Source organism: Culex quinquefasciatus, chromosome 1 (genome assembly GCF_015732765.1).
Source record: "Culex quinquefasciatus strain JHB chromosome 1, VPISU_Cqui_1.0_pri_paternal, whole genome shotgun sequence".
Classification (NCBI taxonomy): Eukaryota; Metazoa; Arthropoda; class Insecta; order Diptera; family Culicidae; genus Culex; species Culex quinquefasciatus.
Window position 1 is genome coordinate 46941548 of NC_051861.1, and position 23109 is coordinate 46964656.

Below are 23109 nucleotides of genomic sequence, written 5' to 3' on the forward strand. Positions count from 1 at the left end.
ACGAGGATGTTCCTTCTGCACCGCCATTGCCCTTTGTCCACAGGCTCCCACTTACTGTGCTCCGTATCCAGACGGAAGAGTTCCAGCTCGCCACTCCCCTGGGAAACAGCTGCAATAGGCCGTGTCCGCTGGTTTTGAACTTCGGGATGATCCCAGCCACGAAGTCTTTGTAATGTTGCGAACGGCGATTGACAGGCAGATCCGGGCACCGGTTTCGTGAACGGCGAAGTGAAGAAAACTCCAAATTTGCGCACGCTACAAACTAAAATTGTTTATTTATTAATTACAGATACAAATACACAATATGCTTACGACTTCGGTGCGCCCGCACTACCGCTCGCTTCAAACAGTTGTTTATTTCTAATTCTACTTTGAGCAGTAGCACGGGCACCAGGTCATCGTAAGCACACACAAAGAACGATACACAAGAAGTTCAGCAGCAGTGTCCGAGGGGCACGCCACTCTGCGTTTTTACGCAACAGATGGTTTTCTTACAGATAATTGAGATCCAGCTTAAGAAAAGTACATAAATACCACTTAAGTGGTTATAACTTGAGACAGGAATGACAGGGACTCGTTTGAAAGGTCTTTTGATTACCTATTAAACGATTTATACCATGGTGATATTTGGTACGACTAAATCGGTTCAGCAAATGCTGAGAAAAATGAGTGACAATTTTGGTAACACACAGACACACACAGACACAGACATACAGACATTTATTCAGTTTTCGATTATGAGTCGATAGGTACACGTGAGTGTGAGTCTACGAGCTTTATGTGAAAAGTTCATTTTTAGAGCAGGATTATACAGTATGTAAAAAAAGTATTTACACCCCTTGGGCACTATGCACATTTTGTGATGAAACATGTAAAAAATTTAAAGTTTGACAGGAACCTAGTACTACGTTTTGTTCAGAAACTCATGCCAAACATTTTGCTACAAAAAACTCATGAAAAGATGATTTCTATAAAAGTTATATAACAAATACTATTACGAAAAAAAGGTGCAAAAAAGTTTGTACACCTTTCGAAAAATTAACATAAATAATGTTATTTGTTGACAAATCACTATAAATCCAGTCTCCCAACTCCAAATAGGCATCCTTGACTGATTAAAAGAATTTGGATTGAATATAAAGTTTACTAACTACTGAGTATAAAAGTTTATATAACTCTGAAATTCTATATAAAACTTATCTAAACTTAATTTTGCAAACTTTTAATTCAACTAAATGTCAATATATTACCATATAATTGCTAAATAAACATTTTGGAGTGGGTATAACACCGTTTTGGGGTATTTGTATCGATAGAATAGATTTTCGTTGGAATTTCGTACCAACCCGGAATTACGTCGTAGGAAAATCCGCCGGCATCGAACCGGTCCACGATTCACAAGTCAACCTATGTGGAATCGGAAAGGGCATAAAATTTCAATCTTTTGATACCCATACATCTAGGTTTTCTTTAAAACCTACGTTTTTAAATACCTAAGCAAAAACGTTGTTATGGTTTCGTTTGAGCAACCTGCCAAAAATGTATGGAATTTCGTAATTTTTGTTCTCGTGGATCAAACTTACTTTTTGCCCAGGTATTTAAAAACGTAGGTTTTAAAGAAAACGTAGATGTTTGGGTATCAAAAGATCGGAAATTTTATGCCCTTTCCGATTCCACATAGGTTGACTTGTGAATCGTGGACCGGTTCGGATGCCGGCGGATTTTCCTACGACGTAATTCCGGGTTGGTACGAAATTCCAACGAAAAATCTATTCTATCGATACAAATACCCCCAAAACGGTGTTATACTCACTCCAAAATGTTTATTTAGCAATTATATGGTAATATATTGACATTTAGTTGAATTAAAAGTTTGCAAAATTAAGTTTAGATAAGTTTTTTATAGAATTTCCAGAGTTATATAAACTTTTATACTAAGTAGTTAGTAAACTTTATATTCAATCCAAATTCTTTTAATCAGTCAAGGATGCCTATTTGGAGTTGGGAGACTGGATTTATGGTGATTTGTCAACAAATAACATTATTTATGTTAATTTTGAAAGGTGTACATACTTTTTGCGCCTTTTTATTTTCGTAATAGTATTTGTTATATAACTTTTATAGAAATCATCTTTTCATGAGCTTTTGTAGCAAAATGTTTGGCATGAGTTTTTGAACAAAACGTAGTACTAGATTCCTGTCAAACTTTAAATTTTTTACATGTTTCATCACAAAATGTGCATAGTGCCCAAGGGGTGTAAATACTTTTTTTACATACTGTATATAATACTATAGTCTATAGTCCTAATACTATAGTCTTACCTCAGTTAGGAAGGCAAAACAACATGAAAGTAAAAAAAATATTTAAAAATTCGTTAACAAAATAATCTTTGTTAGTGTATGTGTGGAGTGATACACCCTATTGCGATGTATGTGAGCGCACTCCATTGGATCGGGTCGAATAGGCCCCTCGTACGCTGGGCTTGACGCAGCCATGCACTGACAGCGCATGGACGCAGCCACACGAACGGTGCGGTGACAGCTGACAAAGCAGGTCCAGCTCCCGGCCTCTTTACTAGTGTGACGCTCGGTCGGATCGGATGTGAGGCCGCACCGATTCTCCCGGCGGGCGATTTCCCGAGTGGGTTTATAGACCCACACATTGGCGACCGTGACGGAGTTGAAATTTTATTTTCAACTTCAAAGAACCGTCGGGAAATCGCCTGCCGACGTGTTTCTTGTGCAGATTTGTTTGTTTGGTGCTGTTGATTTGTGGATTTTTTTTTTTGTTTTTTTTATGGAGGAAGGATTGGAGTGGAACAAAGGCGCGAGCTTGTTCGTTTGGTGAGTAAAGTGAAACTGAGTTTGACAGAATGGAATTTGGTTGAATCGCGTTGGGCACGGAGGTCACATGGGCCTGCCGTGGAAAATAGCCTGGAAGGCCGCGATCAGTGGAACATTTTGTCGCGTTGGGCACGGTGGGTCAGATTGGCCCGCCGTGGTAAATAGCCTGGAAGGCCGCGATTGTTCCAAGAAAAAAATGAATCGCGATGGGCACGGAGGTCAGATGGGCCTGCCGTGGAAAATAGCCTGGAAGGCCGCGATTAGTGGAACATTTTGTCGCGTTGGGCACGGTGGGTCAGATTGGCTCGCCGTGGTAAATAGCCTGGAAGGCCGCGATTGTTCCAAGAAAAAAGAATCGCGATGGGCACGGAGGTCAGATGGGCCTGCCGTGGAAAATAGCCTGGAAGGCCGCGATCAGTGGAACATTTTGTCGCGTTGGGCACGGTGGGTCAGATTGGCCCGCCGTGGTAAATAGCCTGGAAGGCCGCGATTGTTCCAAGAAAAAAATGAATCGCGATGGGCACGGAGGTCAGATGGGCCTGCCGTGGAAAATAGCCTGGAAGGCCGCGATCAGTGGAACATTTTGTCGCGTTGGGCACGGTGGGTCAGATTGGCCCGCCGTGGTAAATAGCCTGGAAGGCCGCGATTGTTCCAAGAAAAAAATGAATCGCGATGTGCACGGAGGTCAGATGGGCCTGCCGTGGAAAATAGCCTGGAAGGCCGCGATCAGTGGAACATTTTGTCGCGTTGGGCACGGTGGGTCAGATTGGCCCGCCGTGGTAAATAGCCTGGAAGGCCGCGATTGTTCCAAGAAAAAAATGAATCGCGATGGGCACGGAGGTCAGATGGGCCTGCCGTGGAAAATAGCCTGGAAGGCCGCGATCAGTGGAACATTTTGTCGCGTTGGGCACGGTGGGTCAGATTGGCCCGCCGTGGTAAATAGCCTGGAAGGCCGCGATTGTTCCAAGAAAAAAATGAATCGCGATGGGCACGGAGGTCAGATGGGCCTGCCGTGGAAAATAGCCTGGAAGGCCGCGATTAGTGGAACATTTTGTCGCGTTGGGCACGGTGGGTCAGATTGGCTCACCGTGGTAAATAGCCTGGAAGGCCGCGATTGTTCCAAGAAAAAAAGAATCGCGATGGGCACGGAGGTCACATGGGCCTGCCGTGGAAAATAGCCTGGAAGGCCGCGTTTAGTGGAACATTTTGTCGCGTTGGGCACGGTGGGTCAGATTGGCCCGCCGTGGTAAATAGCCTGGAAGGCCGCGATTAGTGGAACATTTTGTCGCGTTGGGCACCGTGGGTCAGATTGGCTCGCCGTGGTAAATAGCCTGGAAGGCCGCGATTGGTGGAACATTTTGTCGCGTTGGACACGGTGGGTCAGATTGGCTCGCCGCGATTGTTCCAACAAAAAAAAAAAAAAAATGAATCGCGATGGGCATGGAGGTCAGATGGGCCTACCGTGGAAAATAGCCTGGAAGAGATGCAAGAAATATTGACAAGTTGTAAGGATTTTAGGAATTTCTGTATGTAGTGCTGTGTTTGCCAGAATGTAGGTCAATAAAGAGAGTTGAAAATAAGACTTGAATCATTTGGTAGTGTAATTTAAGCAAATCCATACCTTAATTACGATAAAGTAGGTTATATGCCAGAATGGTTTACAGAAACCAAGATAGAAAAAGAGAGAAAGAGAGATAGATAGAAAGAGAGATAGATAGAAAGAGAGATAGATAGAAAGAGAGATAGATAGAAAGAGAGATAGATAGAAAGAGAGATAGATAGAATAAGAGATGGATAGAAAAAGAGATGGATAGAAAAAGAGATAGATAGAAAGAGAGATAGTTAGAAAGAGAGATAGATAGAAAGAGAGATAGATAGAAAGAGAGATAGATAGAAAGATAGATAGATAGATAGAAAGAGAGATAGATAGAAAGATAGATAGATAGATAGAAAGAGAGATAGATAGAAAGAGAGATAGATAGAAAGAGAGAGAGAGAGAGAGAGAGAGAGAGAGAGAGAGAGAGAGAGAGAGAGAGAGAGAGAGAGAGAGAGAGAGAGAGAGAGAGAGAGAGAGAGAGAGACAGAGACAGAGAGAGACAGAGAGAGAGAGACAGAGAGAGAGAGAAAGATATATAGAGAGAAAATAGAAAATCACGAAAATTACAATCCTTAATTAGAAAACCAAAATTAGCTAATTTCAAATGGTGATTTAGTCAAAGCTGAGATGGACTAACAGTGGGCTAAGCCATGAATATCAGTTTAGTTGAATGCGTTAAGTGATATGCTTGTTAGAAATTCTAACGTATCCTTCTTTTTTGATCAATGTTGGCAATGGATCCGAAGGTTACTGAGGATTTGGTTTTTTGGTTTTAATGGAAACTTTTGCAGATTGCATAGGAATGCCGCTCTGTAGTCGTGGCATTTATTTCATGGTTCAATTGTTTCAACAATATTTTTTTATGGAGAAGAGGAGAGATGTGTGGAGTGATACACCCTATTGCGATGTATGTGAGCGCACTCCATTGGATCGGGTCGAATAGGCCCCTCGTACGCTGGGCTTGACGCAGCCATGCACTGACAGCGCATGGACGCAGCCACACGAACGGTGCGGTGACAGCTGACAAAGCAGGTCCAGCTCCCGGCCTCTTTACTAGTGTGACGCTCGGTCGGATCGGATGTGAGGCCGCACCGATTCTCCCGGCGGGCGATTTCCCGAGTGGGTTTATAGACCCACACAGTGTACTATTGGCAGTTAAACCAAAATGTCATCAGGGGATAAATTGGGTCTAGGGGGTGAGATTAGGTCTTACAAAAATTCTGAAATTTATATGAACCTATCTCACCCAATGTCACCCCTAATGAAGGTATTTAAATTTTTGAAAAATTGCATTTTTTCTAAATCGGCTGTATCTTGGCACAAAAGCAACATTATTTCAAAATTCGTAGCTATGATTTAAAGTCAATTATTCATTAAAATGGAGATCATTTAATTGCGGTCTAAATACCTTCAAAACATGAACATTACACTTGAAGTTTTTTTTTCAATAAAGATAAATTGTCTTTGATTTGAAGGATACTACACTAACGTTTTAATCGCTCCACTCTGAGTTCTTCAAGCATCAGAGCTACACGGAGAGACCGGCCAGGGCAAATCTAAGAAAATCTTGGTTAATTTAACTAAAAGTATGGGTTAATTTTTTACACAGCTTTTTTTCAACAATCGATTGTTGATTTTGTTAACCCAAAATTGCTGACCACCAGTAACTAAAATTAACTAAAAAAATAGTTGGAATTGCCATTTTCGTTGGCTAAATGGCCGAAAAAAATTCTAGCAGTCGACTGCTAGAATATTTTTTTCAGAAAATTAACTAATTTTTTTTTGTTTTAAGCTGAAATATTGTGGAATATTCTGTAAAAACAGGCTGGGCCATACTTTTCAACTATTTTTCAACAATTTTTTCGTTTTATTAACTGAAATATTTTTGCATGCTGCAAATTATTAGTGAATTATAACAAAACATTTCTTAATTAAACATAATTTATGTTAGTGTCGATATATATTTTCTTTAATTATCTAACGATACAGGCCGGGCTGAATTTCTAGCTATAATTTTAACTAATGTCTTACTTAAATACAGAAAAACATTCGTGCATGTAGTCAATAATTAGCTATTGTTAGCAATATTTTTATTGAATTTGCAGTAAATTTTATAATAATGCCTCACAAATTAATGCTGGGTGTTTTTATATTCGCATTTATTCTGCCTAAAATTTTAACTTTTTGTACTAATTTGTTTTTTTTTGCATGAAGTTATTAAATTACTGTTAAAAAGCATCAAAACAAAACTTTTTATTATCTGTTATTATAAAACATGTAAAGTTTGATTAAAGTTTGAAAAAAATACGTTGCATAAATCTAAAAAAATAATAATAAAACATATTACAAATTTTGTTAAACATATTTATAAAAGATGTTTAATTTCTCGTGAATTCCTTGAAGATATTTCACCAAGTAAGTTATTATGTTGTATAAAATTAAGTGTTGTATTCACTTACCATCACTGTGCAATCATCCGATAAGTCATCATCATCTACAACGGTCTCAGGTTTAGTTATTTTTCACACAGAATTTACACCAAAACGAACCATTTGCTGCAAATAGACATATAAAATTTATTAGTAATTTGATACAAAATCCTTAATTTTGTCTATAAACTGAAAAAAAAGGATCGTAAATAAATGTAATTATAATGAGGAAAGAAGAAATATCGATAATGCTACGTTTCCTGAAAACAATATTTTGAGTTTTACTTACCAGTTTATTTAGCAGTCTTCTATTAACAGCATTTTTAAAATATTTCTATCTTCTTTTGTATATCTTTTATAAATTTTATTTTTTAGACATTTCCCATCATCTCATTTTTATTTTGATATTATGTGTACTCATTTCCATATATTTTATGGTTGATGATTCTGAAAAAAAATGGTTCATTAAAATTGTATCCATCGTAAGCACGAAGGTTTTTGATTATTCAGTTTTCTAATTAAAATCACAACAGATAAATTGTTATGTAAAAATAAATCCATACTTACTTAGATTAACCAACCTTTTGTTAAATTTGCCCGTGCAAGTATTGTCGTGCAAGAGTTCGCCCGCCTCTTCCTTTTACTGCCCTTCCCTTTCCTTAAAACATTGTCATGAAGTCCCCTCGCATCAGAGGTCCTCATTGCGAATGTCCTCGTCTTGCTCTTCATAGTTTATCACCTGCAAAGAAATCATCAACAAACTTACTCACCAATTGCACCTCCACAGTTGCAACAGTGTTCACTTCGATTTGCACTTCAACATTAGCCAAATAGTGTGATTTTCACCTTTCACATTCTCTCACTTCACAATTAACAACACAAACTCAACAAATCGACCGCTCTTGTTCGAATCCTGACTTCAAATGACAAACGTAAACAAACCCAAGTTCATCTTTTAAATAATCAACCAATTGATATTTACATTTAACCAAAAAAAATCTTGATTTTTCTAAAACCAAAGCTAACAGTCGAGCACGTTCATTCGAGTTCGGGAAATCTGTTAGCTTTTTGCCTTTAGCATTTTCAACAAACAGGTTATTAAATTATTACTGAATTTTGGTTGATTCAACTGAAAATTGGCCGTAACAAGTACGTTTTTGTGAAATTTACGAAAGTAAAATCAACAATTTTAATTGTTAAAATTTCTGGGCACAGTCTCTCCGTGTACTTGCAAGATTTTTTACACTTTTCCTCATAACTCAAATGATAACTCTGCAAAGTTTCAAAAATCACGAAATTTTAACATGGAATATTTTTTCTGAATGAAAAAATAGCCTTCTAGGTCATTACAGATTCGAACAAAATTCTTATAAATGTGCCTAAATTGTTTACAAGTAACGAAAAATAGCTTTTTTCAGAATTATGAGTACGCTATCAAATCGGACGTCCAATTTTACATACAAGTACCCCTTGACATCAAATTTTCAAATCATCGCCATTTCTGGCTGCAAATCATTGAAAAATGTTTAAATGTTCAAAAATGGATTTCGATAAATAGAGCAGGATCAAAAATTACCTCTTAGGTCATTTTTTTCCTAATTCGTGTGAGTTGTCGGACAGAGTTTAATTTGTTGGGTGGTGACGCGCGGTCAATTGTGTGGCATCGTGTGTGAAAAGAAAAAAACAATCGTGTTTCATTCTGGTTGGCAACCCCCCTTCCTACATCATCGTTGATCGGGAAGCATGATGTCTTGTGATTTGTCAAATTAAAATAGGTTTTAGTGTTTAAAGTGATTAAATTACTGTAAAAAAGTCCTTCATATATCACCGTTGATCGAAAGGCACGCTGGCGGTTTAAGTCGTTTGAGTAATCGTGGTGCAAAATAACATTTATTTAGTATTTAAATATCGCGCGTGTTTTGGTGTGCTAATTAGAAAGACCTTTCCATAGCATCGTAGCTCGGAGGGCTCGGCGACGGGTTTATTATGGAAGTCCTCCCCATAGCATCGTAGCTCGGGAGGCATCGAAAAACTAACACCTTATCCAACTAACAAAAAAATCATGTGATGTTTGAAAGAGACGCTGTGAATTCAACGGTCTCAAGCGGTGTCAACGGGTGTACAGCGAAAAAATATGTGCTTGATGAGTTAGTGAAATTTCACGATTTCACGGACAGCGTGAAATCCGTGAAATTAGGCTTTTTCTGCGGAATTCCGTGACATTTTATGTTTGTGTGAAACTGTAACGATTTTTTTCAAAATGATTTAGAGCAAATCCAGCTCAAATCAGGAATTTTTCTGGTACTTTTGTACCCGACCCTCTCCGATTTCAATGAAAGTTTTTAGACATGTTATCCTAGGCCTATATAAGCCATTTTTGTGTGTATGGAGCCAATAGTACTCGAAGATAACATTTGAGAAGGGCGTAAAGTATTTAAATATTTTTGGATTTTGCAATTTAAAAATTACTGTGTCTCGAAGCCATTGCGTCGTATCAAAAAGTGGTCCAAGACAAACTTGTAGGAAATTGGATGGGCTTTCTGAAAAAAATACACTGAAACAAAAATACACACCACTTCTATGAGATTTTTTGATTTTTAAGTCTAAAACTTAAATTTAAAGGTGTTGTCACGATTTTTTTTCGTTCAAAATTTTTGAGGAAATAGCCTAAGATGTTACCAAAAGACTGACGAAAAATGCAGGATGGTATGTCTCTCCTAAAAAAATACAAAAATCATTTACTAAAACTGTTTTTTTGAAAAGTGGTCTAAACGTCAAAATTTTAAAAAACCCACAGTGAGAATCGATTCTCCAGACAATTTTACATAAAAGTCTCCATATTGACCATTGTCCTATGTCCAAGCCTTGGGAAGATACAGCGGTTTTAAAAATAAAAATGATGAAAATATGTGTTTTTTGGTGGTTTTTTGCAATTTCTATATGACAGACTTGGTTTTTCAGTCTCGTAAATATTTTTACCGGAAAGCTCGTCCAATTTCCCATAAGTTTGCCTTTGACAGCTTTTTTATTTGACTCGTTTTGATATTTACGTAAGCTAATTGATTATCCAGGTTTCTACCACACTGAAAAAAATATTCTCTTTTCAGTTATTAACAATGTAATTAAGCTTATAACTGTAAGCTCTTACATCCAATTGAAATCGGAGAGGGTCGGGTACAAAAGTACCAGAAAAATTCCTGATTTGAGCTGGAATTGCTCTTTATCTAGCTCAAATAGAAATAAACATAATCTAATGAACTACACAGAAAAAAATCATGGTAATATTACATCTGGGAAGGGGTACATCTTTTATGTCAGAAAAAAGGTGTAATTTTACCTCTGGAAATGTGTAATTTTAACACTTTCCTGGTGTAATGTCACTTTTTCAGTCTAAATTGAGGTAAAATTACATCATAAAAGAGGTAATATGCAACCTTCCAAAATTACAGCTTCAAAATTTACATTATTTTTTCTGTGTACTGTAGAATTAAGTGAGTGAATACCCTTGTTCAATTACTAACATAGGGTAACTGATTTTTTGACGATTTCGTAGACGGCGTGAAATTTGTGAAATTTATCAATTTTCTGAAATCATGTTTGTTTTCCAAAATAACAACAAAATAAATATTTCATCTATACAGACTTGATATGAAACATTTGAAGAATTGTTCAGATTTTTCAGTGTTTTTAGAAACTAACTTAGTTTAGTAATATTTTCATTTGCTGTAATAACAATTTTACTGTTTTTTTTTTTTATTTTAAAGGTATAGTTTCAAAAGAAATTAAAAGAATCATGATTTGTTTTATTAAAAATAAAAAAAAAGCTTTTAAATCAACTTTTAGAAATTTTACAGATTTTTCTGAGTCCTGTTCAGTTTTAAAGATATTTCATTATTTGGGTGGACAATTCCCGTGCAAGTTAAAAAAAACTACTTGTTTTGTTTTGTTTTCATTTTGTACAAAAAAATTGATTTCATTACAAATTACATTATTTTTAAATTTTGATATAAAATTTAAAATTTTGAAAAGGGAGATAAAAACCATTAAAAAAATGTTAATTTGCTAAATATCGCAAAAAAAAAAACAAATTATTTCACTCATTTTTACTGAACAAGATTGTTAAATCTTGCATTGATTTGAAATTTTATTAAATGAAGCAAATCATTGAAAACTTTTTAACTGTATAAGTCGAATATTGAAAAAAAGCAGTTCAATGAATGAGAATACGCATGCCCTACATTTCATTTCAAAATATATTTAGAGCCCATCCATAAGCTAGGTTGAAATTTTTTGAAAATAAGGAGATTTTTTTTGTGTCAAGTTCAAATTTATGAAAGATTTTTTGTTTATTGAAGAATAATATATAAAGAAGCATGGATAGTAGTTTCTGCGATTCAAACAAAAGATTTTCAGAGTTATTTTAACATTTTTCACGTTCCGCGAAATTTGCGTGAAATTTAGTGTTTTAAAATTGAGGTCCCCGTGTAATTTGCAATTTTTGAGCGTGAAAAATCACTAAGCCTATTGATGAGTCTGCAACTTCAACTATCGGACTAACAATCCTCCCTTTTGTTGAACTGCAGGCTTCTTGGCAGGGCGCCGGTATTGACTAATAAAGTTGGGGTATTCAGAGGTTATAAGCAGTGAACGGATGGTTGGCTACCACTGACCATTTTTGATTCAATGCCAAACTTCAGCTGATCTATCAATAACGGAGTAGCAGCTCATTGGCAGTCAACCATGCTCATGCTCGTGCTCAATTCGTGTGAGTTGTCGAATAATAAAAATACATCAATGTGAAGAAGGACAAGTTTTTTATCGTTTTTGGCAATACTGTCAAATAGCGAATGGCTGGAATATATTAATTTTCAATATTTTATTGCAACCCACCAAGCAAAATGCATGCCAACAGTTAAAAATGGCATCCTTTCATTAATAGAGGGAACATCTTGTTTGTAATTTTACTGTATACAACTAACATTACCATAAAAAAGCTATTAACATTCAGCAAAATTCTGGACCTTATCAACTTATTGTAACGAAACATCTTACTGCAACAAAAATTTCAGTGGGAAACATGTTTTTTCACTCTGCATAAATTAGAACTGGCTATAAAACACTTCATTGACGAACCGAACCAGATCAACGCTCATTTTTTCAACTATCTTATAAATTTATGCCGGCATCATGCTCGCAGCAGCTTCTAAAATTTTACAACCCAATTTTTAATTTAGTTATTGAGACGTTTTTTATCGATAAGTGCGCATCAGCGGCAGTGTTCGGACGCGTCAAGCGCTTCTGGCGGCACGCGTGTGTAACAGAGCTTCTTCTGCCATAAAGATGCAACTCGTTGCGCATCAACCAGCCAGCTGAAGTGCGGAGCGAAGTCCTTTTTTGACTCAGGATACAATCGAATCGAATCAACGCACTATCGCCGATCGAATTAACATACAAATGTTCAAGGTGTTGTCTGGACCACTCTCCGACTCTAATTAAGTTAAATTAACTTATGCTGCCATGGTTGGTACTACTGGTCTCTCGCACTTGGTTACGGTTAGTGTTTGTGTGTGCTTAAGTTAGTTCACGGTGGAAATAATCCAATCAGCTTGCAACAAAAGATGTCATTAAAAACTTTTTCTTCCATCACACCAGTCTCTCTTCAAAGGTGATTAAATCCAGTCAGAGCTGAACAGAGGGCTGCTGTAAGGTGAAGATGAGGTTCAGAAATGCAATTTTCCCGCTCAATGGAACAAAGACCAACCTGGAGGAGCTTCAAAGTGCTTGAAACCTCCGTTGGAAATTGACCGATTCAATATGTTTACTTGTTTAGCTGAATGACGAGACGCTTTTATTCGCCTCAGTCACAAAACACAGCACAGCTCAACTCCGAGATCACCCCGGGAGGACCGACTGAAGCTGAGTCCAGGAAATGAAAGAGTTTATTTTTTGGGGAATTCGGGTCGTAAAATGGGTGGAAATAAGTTGGCAGCTTACCGAAAATAAACACTCTGCTCTGTGATGCTAACCAAGCAGTACGAAGCTTTTATTTTCATCAAGCTCTCTGCGGTTGCCGAAATGTTACACCTGAAAAGTTTTATTTTCATCACATTTTAGAAAGGAGGTGAACAAATTTCGGAATTTCGGAGATGCAGCAATTGCAAACGACTCTTATGCAGTAAAGTTTATTTTTTACTTGAACTGTGTTTATACGATGTGAAAAATTCTCAAATCGTCGTTGTAGGGCTAATTTGTCGCACCTGCATTTCGGGCCAATTTGAGTTAAGAATGCCATTTTGTGTAGCTCACAAAGCCTCACATTTTAACCATCGCAGATCCTCAAAAATCGATTTCAATCCTAAGATATTCAATAAAAACCGAAAAAACCCAGTGCAGTGCGGTTTTCACTCTTTCATATGACAGAAGTTTCAATCATGTCGTGCTATCTTAACACACCCTGAAAGTTGATGATGTAAGTGCGACAAAGGGCCAAAGGGATGTCTGGTCAGAATGCGTTTGACACAAGTACCAGCTCGGCTATCGGTAACATTTGTAATTATAACTCGAGACTCCAGCAACCAATTCAACCAAACTTCAGGACAATGCACATAGTGGCCAAACAAACAAAACGTGTTGGTTACTATTTACATTGCGTGCTCTCGTTTTTGTTTATCCAAGGTTAAAGATTAAAACGTGTTTTCCTCGGATCGTAAAAAAGCGACGAGCGAAAAGTTAGCACGACAGCGTCGAAATAAGAGAATTTGTATATCTTTGACTGGTTTTGAATATTTCCTATTTCCATTTTATTGGCTGACTTTCAATACATAAACAAATTATTTATAAAAACTTTTGATTGAAACTAACTTGCCTGCTTTGGTTGATCTGATATTTTTCTTATTTAATTTCAGTTGAAAACGCTTCGAAGAAGCTGTATCCCGACGTCAAAGTAAGTTTTAAAAAAACAAATCCACTCCGTCCGAACTTCGTTTATTGAAGACAATCTATGAGGATTAACATTATTCAAACTTGTAGTGATTGTGCAATTTCGCAATTGACCATTTATTATTCTTGTTGCTGTCTTCAGACCGACAAAGCACACCAAACAGTTGTTCTAGTTTCGAATACATAAATTATCCAGATTCTCGTCACAAGTTGGCTGGAGCAAAAGCAGCAACCACTCAGCTGACGAGGGCTCACCTTTACTGCCATTAAGAATAATCCTGATGGTGCCATAAACACTTTTTAATATCCTTGCGCGGAGTAAAATTTATCATTAGCGTCTGGTTGCAACAATAAATCCCGCATGCATGTGCCAGGAAACGAACATAGAAAATTGCATTTCCTTCGACTTGAGCTGATGGGCGATATGGCCAAATGGGATGGATGGATGAATGGATGGGTTTTCTGGGAAGCACAGGGTTACGGAATCATCAGGGAGGCCCCAGCCCGGGAACAGGGAAAAAGAAGGATCGTTTGCCAAAGTCGTCAAAAAAGATTTTAATGGTCCAAAGTTGGAGTTTTGCTAGTGCGGCACAAAACCAGAACCCACCAATATGGGGGGATGAGGACGATGGAGAAGGCCACGGCAAAAAGCACACGTATATATTGCGAGCTTTTTACGCCTCACTGCACCGAAAGCGCATATAAAAGTGCACACAGTCACTCACTCACGTGTAGCCAGGGGCGTTTTGTGGGTGAAAGTGCAGTGCTATTTAAAAAAATTCTTCACATCACGGCTGCGGAGTCGGGTAGCTCTGACCCTGTTATCGGAAATTAACCCAGTGGGACTTCGGCTGTTGAAGATTTAGCGAATCCGGATTCTCAGCTCTCCAAAAACACCCAACATCGACTCCATCAGAGTCTGCTTTACCTACCAGTCATCACACTTATTCGAAACACCCACAAACTCTGAACATTTTTGTGGTAATTTCTCATTAGGATGCAAAATGTTACTTTTTTCGACCTTGCTGTTTTAGGACCTTATGGTGGCCATTCTCTTGCTATTTCACTAGTAAAAGTTTATCTTTTCACAATAAGCTGCATTTCAAGACTATTTTATCAAGAGAAGCAAAACACTCCCTCCAAATTGCCTGTTCCATAATCGTTGTCGATGTTATTGTAAACCTCTCACAATTACAATACCGTAAACTGGGGTCAATCGGGACACATGGGGCGAATTGGGACAGCAGTTTTAACCATGTTGGAGCACAATATTTTGATTTTTCTGGTTGGTTTCGGTTAGAACAGACTCAGGCCAACAAAATTTGTACATCCAATTCCAAATTTAAAAGCTGTAAGTGCTCTAAAAACTGCTGTCCCTATTCAGACTGTAGTCCCGATTCACCCCAGATTACGGTACACTGAATTTTTCCTGAAAATTCTACACGTAAAAAAATCAATTCTCGAAAACGTGAATCAAATTCACGAATAAGAGAACCACGAAGGAATATATGCATGTTTATAGTGCAAATGCACCATACTCATGAATAAATTCCTTCGTGGTTCTCACATTCGTGAACTTAATTCACGATTACGAGATTGATTTTTTTCTGTGTAGGGGAAAGTGGGGCAAGTGTAACAAGCTAAGGAAATGCTTGTTATAACCCATTAAAAAGTTAAAAAATCTGTCGAGTTTTATTATAATTATCTTATTCTAGGTCTTGACTAAGACTTTGTCAGAGCAAGTTTTTAAAAAATCCTTTTTTTTATGTAAAAAATTCATTTTAAAAATTTTGATTTTCCGTACGTTCTACTCAACTAGTGGGGCAAGACGAACAACCCGTTGGGGCAAGAGGAACAATGCATGAAAAAACATGTTATTTTGCTAACAATTGAACAGTTATCACTTAGATACATCAGATTAGAATGTATTTGAAAGGTTTCTTCCATTTTTAGACTAAATAATAATGTTTTACTATCGTTTTTACGAAAAAAAAAATTATTTAGATGATAAATAGTAAATTTTCATAACATCACTATGTTTTGTATGGACCATTTTTTTAGCAATTGTTTATCAGTTTTTAAGTACTTTCATGTATTTATTTCCCAATAAAATATGTTGTTGCAGCAATTCGTATTTTTTTCCATACTAAAAATCCATATGATACGCTTGCCCCACCTGAATAACATTTTTTATAAGCTCTCAACAAAAATAACCAAAATTTAAATCATACTTTGTAATAGGTGCACTGCCCATGTTCGCATAAATGTCCCATATGCAAAAACAGCAAGCTGAGAAAAACGCATTTGAAGTTTGTCCCATACATAAGGCTACGTGTTAAATTTTCGCGAAAAAACTGGATTTACTCCTGATTTTTAGAACAAAGTACTGGATGTTATAGGCTCTTTTGAAAGAGCACACGATTTTGAACCACACAGAAAAAAAAATCATGGTAATATTACATCTGGGAAGGGGTACATCTTTTATGTCAGAAAAAAGGTGTAATTTTACCTCTGGAAATGTGTAATTTTACCACTTTTCTGTTGTAATGTCACTTTTTCAGTCTAAATTGATGTAAAATTACATCATAAAAGAGGTAATCCCGCATAATCAAAAACCATCGGGGGAATAGTCCAAACTATATTACTACTAAAAGAGATGTAGTTACCACATACTTAACCATTATCATATAGTTACGGCACTATACAAAACCATAACCCGCATAAAATTATATGATGATTTGCACTGTTAAAACCATGCAGTTACAATAGATATTATAATATCTATAGTAAGTTTATTGTTGTCTTTTTCGAACTTTATTGGAATGACGGTAGAGCTACCTTAAAATTCATGATTACAGCAAGTTGGATGGTTTTGTTATATGTAATCTTATACAGTCTCAAAAAATAAGCTACCGTAAAATATATCGGTACAGTAAATTGCGTGGTTTGATAGAAAAAATACGATGATGTATTTTTTGATTTTTTTTTTTCACAGTAAGTTCAATTTTAGTTACGTAATGAAAAAAAATTATCCTTTGAAATATAAAATACGCAAGCTTCAAACGGATTCAATATTTGAATGAAAAAAGTGTTTTAAAATGCATGTTACACCAGTTCAATTGTTTTGCAATCTTAAGTTTTCAAAATATCTAAGTATTTCAGAAATTGTGTTCTTTCACAAAAAAGTTGGTTTTTAAATATATTTTTAGACGCGCTCAATCATGCTAAATATGTTTATCAACGCAGGAAATGCATTTGAAATTGTTATCAGTTGATTAGACTTCTAATTCCATAAAAAGTTAAGCTGCTGATTTTTTTACCTCCTGATTTTTCGAGCCGATTTTGAAGAGGGGGACATGAAGTTTGAAAAATATTTGCAAGGTTTCAAGGATTCAAGATTAACCTTCCGTGTGGATCAATCGGACCCCGCACTGAATTCACATTCCAGAGATCGCCGGTTCAGATCCCGCAGCGGGCACCCTGAAATTCTAAGTGTCAGTATGGGGTTTCGGTGCCTTCGCTCCGTGACATACTCTCGTACACATAGGAGCCCAGGGTGGTGAAGTCCTTGTAGATAAAAGGAAGACACTAGTGGTTGGTACTAGCAATGGTGGCCGACAGCTAAAGTCAAATTCGTTTTCGTTTCGTTCTAAGGATAAAAAAAGTTAAACTCGGTAAGTATTGAGAATTAATATTAAAATACCAGAAATATAATTTCAATGCCAAATTGAATTTTAAATAGTCATATGTGATATTTTGATAAAGTGCACTGTTTTAATGAGGACACTCAACCACAGACAAGTTTTGTGTCTCAACCCTCAGTGTTTAATGTTTATTTTGCGTTTGCTGCTTTTAGGTTTTTATAGGTTAGGTGTCCACCTTGGTGTTCACACTTTTTTTTTGTATGGAGCGAAAACAATTGCCAACACACCCAACCGTGAAAAAAATAAATATAAGGCTTTCTAGGCCCAGTGAAAAAATATAATTTAACTCAAAAATGACGAACTCCTCGTCACAGTGTCCTGATGCAAACAATGATCGAGCTGTAGCTGTCACAGCCCTGGGAAGTATGTTAGCTGACATATCGGGCAGTCAGTCAAAAAAACTAGCTAGAAGTCGCCTGACAAAAAAACTTTTGCTAGAAAGAGATAGGAAACCTGATGCAAACAAACGTCCAGCTGTCATGTAAACATACTTTGAATGTGTTGGTAAATTTCTGACTAGAAAGCCTTATAATAATTTTTAAAATTCAAGAACATAAAAAATCAAAATGCCATTTGACATTTTAACATTTTGAAATGTCGAAGTTTTTTCATTTTGACATTTTCACAATTCTACATTTTTTTACATTTTAACATTTTCCGGTTTGTTCACCTCCTTACCCTGATAAAAAGTCTGACTAACATGATATCGTTGCCAAATAAAATTACAATTATATTTTAACATTTTAAAATTTTAACATTTTAACATTTTAACATTTTAACATTTTAACATTTTAACATTTTAACATTTTAACATTTTAACATTTTAACATTTTAACATTTTAACATTTGAACATTTGAACATTTGAACATTTTAACATTTTAACATTTTAACATTTTAACATTTTAACATTTTAACATTTTAACATTTTAACATTTTAACATTTTAACATTTTAACATTTTAACATTTTAACATTTTAACATTTTAACATTTTAACATTTTAACATTTTAACATTTTAACATTTTAACATTTTAACATTTTAACATTTTAACATTTTAACATTTTAACATTTTAACATTTTAACATTTTAACATTTTAACATTTTAACATTTTAACATTTTAACATTTTAACATTTTAACATTTTAACATTTTAACATTTTAACATTTTAACATTTGAACATTTGAACATTTGAACATTTGAACATTTGAACATTTGAACATTTGAACATTTGAACATTTGAACATTTGAACATTTGAACATTTGAACATTTGAACATTTTAACATTTTTAACATTTTTAACATTTTTAACATTTTAACATTTTTAACATTTTAACATTTTAACATTTTAACATTTTTAACATTTTAACATTTTAACATTTTAACATTTTAACATTTTAACATTTTAACATTTTAACATTTTAACATTTTAACATTTAAACATTTAAACATTTAAACATTTAAACATTTAAACATTTAAACATTTAAACATTTAAACATTTAAACATTTAAACATTTAAACATTTAAACATTTAAACATTTAAACATTTAAACATTTAAACATTTAAACATTTAAACATTTAAACATTTAAACATTTAAACATTTAAACATTTAAACATTTAAACATTTAAACATTTAAACATTTAAACATTTAAACATTTAAACATTTAAACATTTAAACATTTAAACATTTAAACATTTAAACATTTAAACATTTAAACATTTAAACATTTAAACATTTAAACATTTAAACATTTAAACATTTAAACATTTAAACATTTAAACATTTAAACATTTAAACATTTAAACATTTAAACATTTAAACATTTAAACATTTAAACATTTAAACATTTAAACATTTAAACATTTAAACGTTTAAACATTTAAACTTTTAAACATTATTGCGAAATAAATAAAAAAAAATCGTAAAAAAGCAATAAATAAGAATCATAAAACGAACGCACCATTATACAGAAACTGTGCAGCCGACGCTCTTGAAACGAACGCACCATGATTGAGCGAGCTGCGAGCTGTCAAACTTTTTCTCTCGCGCGTGTTCATTCATGTTTCGTGTTGGCCGTGTTGGCTGCAGTTTCGAATCGAAATCAAGTTTTACTCCCCGCATAAAGATTTCTGATGAACTTACAGTAAATTTTAACGTTACAAAACGATAAAATATATTGTTTTTTTGACAGTGTTTTAACAGTAGACAGCATCGTTTTTTAAGATAATTTGCGTCGTATTTTGGGATTTTACCATAAAAAAGGGGGGTTGTTATGCACCGGTACCATAAAAATTTCAAAATTTTTCCATACATTTTTTTTCCAAATACGACGCATTTTACTGTTAATCTAATGTTGCATTTTTCATCCAAAAACTCGTCCTGACTATAGAAAACATCATACATTAATAATAAAAACAGCAAGCATTACAATGCATTGCACAGTCAATTTACAGTTCTTCATGGTTTTTTATCTACTAAATGATGCGGTAAAAACTATATGCGGACAATAAAACTAATAAGCATTACAATGAATTACACAGTAAAATTATAATTCTTTATGGTTTATTCCCCACTAAATGCTACTGTGAAAACTATTTTCGGACATTAAAATATATAGTAAATAAAGTAAATTTTACAGTAGTTTTATTGTTATTCATAGTATGCTATTTATATTCAACATTGAACCACTTTGTTTATTTGTTCATGAATTGTTAACGCCTTCTTCAGTTTTTTGCAAATCGCCAAAAGGAATCCTTCCACGACGTTTTCTTTCGCTTTCGATTCCTTTTGAAACCCTCGATCGAGACCGGTTCCTGTTCCCCCTCGGGTGGGTGATGCCGTGGTGTGTTCAGTCTGTCCGCCGGTACCTTTTGTCGACTGGATACTCCGGATTGATTTGCTGGTATTGTTAGTGTTAATAAATGAGAAGACAATTAAGTTAAGAAAATCTTAATTTAAATAATCAAAATCTGGGGATGAGACGAGAGAATGCGTAACGTGATTTTCGAATGAGCACAAGCGTGACTTTTCTTTGCACTTGAATAATTTGTTTTGAAATCTTCTGTGCGCATTTTTTCAAGTTTTCGGAAGACAAATTACTGCGTCAGAAGTGGATGAAGGTTTGCGAAGTCGGTTTGGAACAAAATGTAAGCAAGAGCTCTAGGAAGTACAGTGCCCATTTTGAGACAAAGTACAAGTCTTAATAAATAACGTTTTGTACTAGAAAAAGCGAATCGTGCCCACAATTCGGGCGGAATCAATTGTTGGAGACGACCTCCGGATGAGCGCTGAAAAGGAGAATTAGCCAGTAAGAAGTGGGTCCATTGGAAAAAGAATGGCTATACGACAACTTTACTGGTAATGGTTATGGTGATTCCGAGAATAATTACAAAAGGTTCGCTGTATCAAAAGAAAAAGAAAATCAACAAACCATATTTGGTTTTTACAATAATTTCCTAATGAATGGTTACAATACTTGCTGCTTCTGGCGAACAGTAAAACGGCTCCGCTTTGCAGTTCAAAACGGTTCCGCTTTTGAACCGCTCTATTCACCCCCGATCAAAATTCGCAGATTCTGTTCTGAGATTCTTAAATGCTTTTATTCAAGATATTTAAACAAAAACTTTGGCTATTGAATTTGAAATTTATTTAAGCCCTTTATTTTAAATTTCTCAAATTATCAAATCGAATGCAGACTGTATTTGAATTTATGAACCCACAGTTTCTAATTTATTTTTTTATACCTTCGTTTTTTTATTTTAAATTTTCAGGATTTGCAAATGCCTCCTGTAAAAGAAAAAACACACGAAATAAACTTAAGAAAGTTACCCAAGCAAACCATTGTTTTTTGCAAGCAGTTGACTTAGTCAAACTTTTCGACACCCTCAGCAAACGTCAAATCAGTACAAACTGGTGCCGAATCTCTTCCATAAAGATCCGGCAATAATTTTTATGGTTTGACGTTTGCGAAAAAAAAAGAATCTTGAAAATTTAAACAAATCACTTAGTGCATCAGACCATGACAAACATCTGCTGCTGCTGCAGGAGGGATTCGGCCATCTCCAAATTTCACGAAACGCCTGATATTTACATCCCGGAGCTCTTCCGATTCGTTGACGATTGAGGATCCTGTAAAATAGAAAAAAAGGTATTTCCTAAGAGGGCTATAAAAATGGGGCTGGATACACTTCAAACGGCGACGACGGAACGTGTGAGCGGCATAAACAATCGGACGCGACTGGCAACTTCTTTCAAACCGTTTCGGAAGAAATTCATACAAAACATAACCACACACAAACACTACAAACGTCGGCGATGACGATGCACAAATCTCGGACGCGATTGCCAACTTCTTTGGAACCGGAAGAAGTTCAAAAACACACGCACCCACACACGACCGACGACGGAATCTGGCACAAATCCTGGACGCATCTGGCAACTTTTATCCAAACCGGTCCGGAAGGACGACGACAACAGAATCTGGCACAAATCCCGGACGCATCTGGTAACTTCTTCCAAACCGGTCCGGAAGAAGTACCAAAACACACGTACCTACTTCAAACGACGACGATGGCGACGGAATCTACCCCAAATTGCGGACGCATTAATGTTCTTCACCGATCCAAATACTCACCAAAAGTTGCTGACACTAATCCTCTTCTCCCTCCCGGATCAGTCACCCGGCAGATTTGACGCCGGGAGTTTGGTTTTTCACAAGCACACGCGATTTCATTTCGATTAAAACTTTTGAAACTGCGGCCAACACAAACAGGATCGAACATGCATCGCGAGTGAAAAATTTGACAGCTTGCTCAACCCGCTCAACCATGGTGCGTTCGTTTGGGAGCGTCGTACGGTTCAGGCGACGACGTCAGGTGTCATGGTGTGTTCATTTTGGGATCCTTATCATTTTATGCCTTTTCTATTTTTGAGTAAAAATGTTAAAATGTTATAATATTAAAATGTTTAAATGTTTAAATGTTTAAATGTTTAAATGTTTAAATGTTTTAATGATTTAATGTTTTAATGTTTTAATGTTTAAATGTTTAAATGTTTAAATGTTTAAATGTTTAAATGTTTAAATGTTTAAATGTTTAAATGTTTAAATGTTTAAATGTTTAAATGTTTAAATGTTTAAATGTTTAAATGTTTAAATGTTTAAATGTTTAAATGTTTTAATGATTTAATGTTTTAATGTTTAAATGTTTAAATGTTTAAATGTATTAATATTTTAATATTTTAATTTTAATTAATATTTTAATATATTTATATATTAATATATTAATATATTAATATATTAATATATTAATATATAATATATGACACTCAACCCCCGGTGGTTGGTCACTTTTTCGTTTGACACTTTTTAGTTTGTACCCCGTTGGTTGGTCAAAGTCAAACTAAAAAGTGACGAACTGTCACTTTTACACGGCGCTCACGCACACTATCAAAACAAACGTTTGGTAGTGTGTGTGAACTCCGTGTAAAAGGTGTCAAACTAAAACGTTGCCCCGTTCGTTTGACAACAGTTGGTGTCAAACCATCGGGGTTTGAGTGTAATATATTAATATATTAATGTGTTATAATATTAAT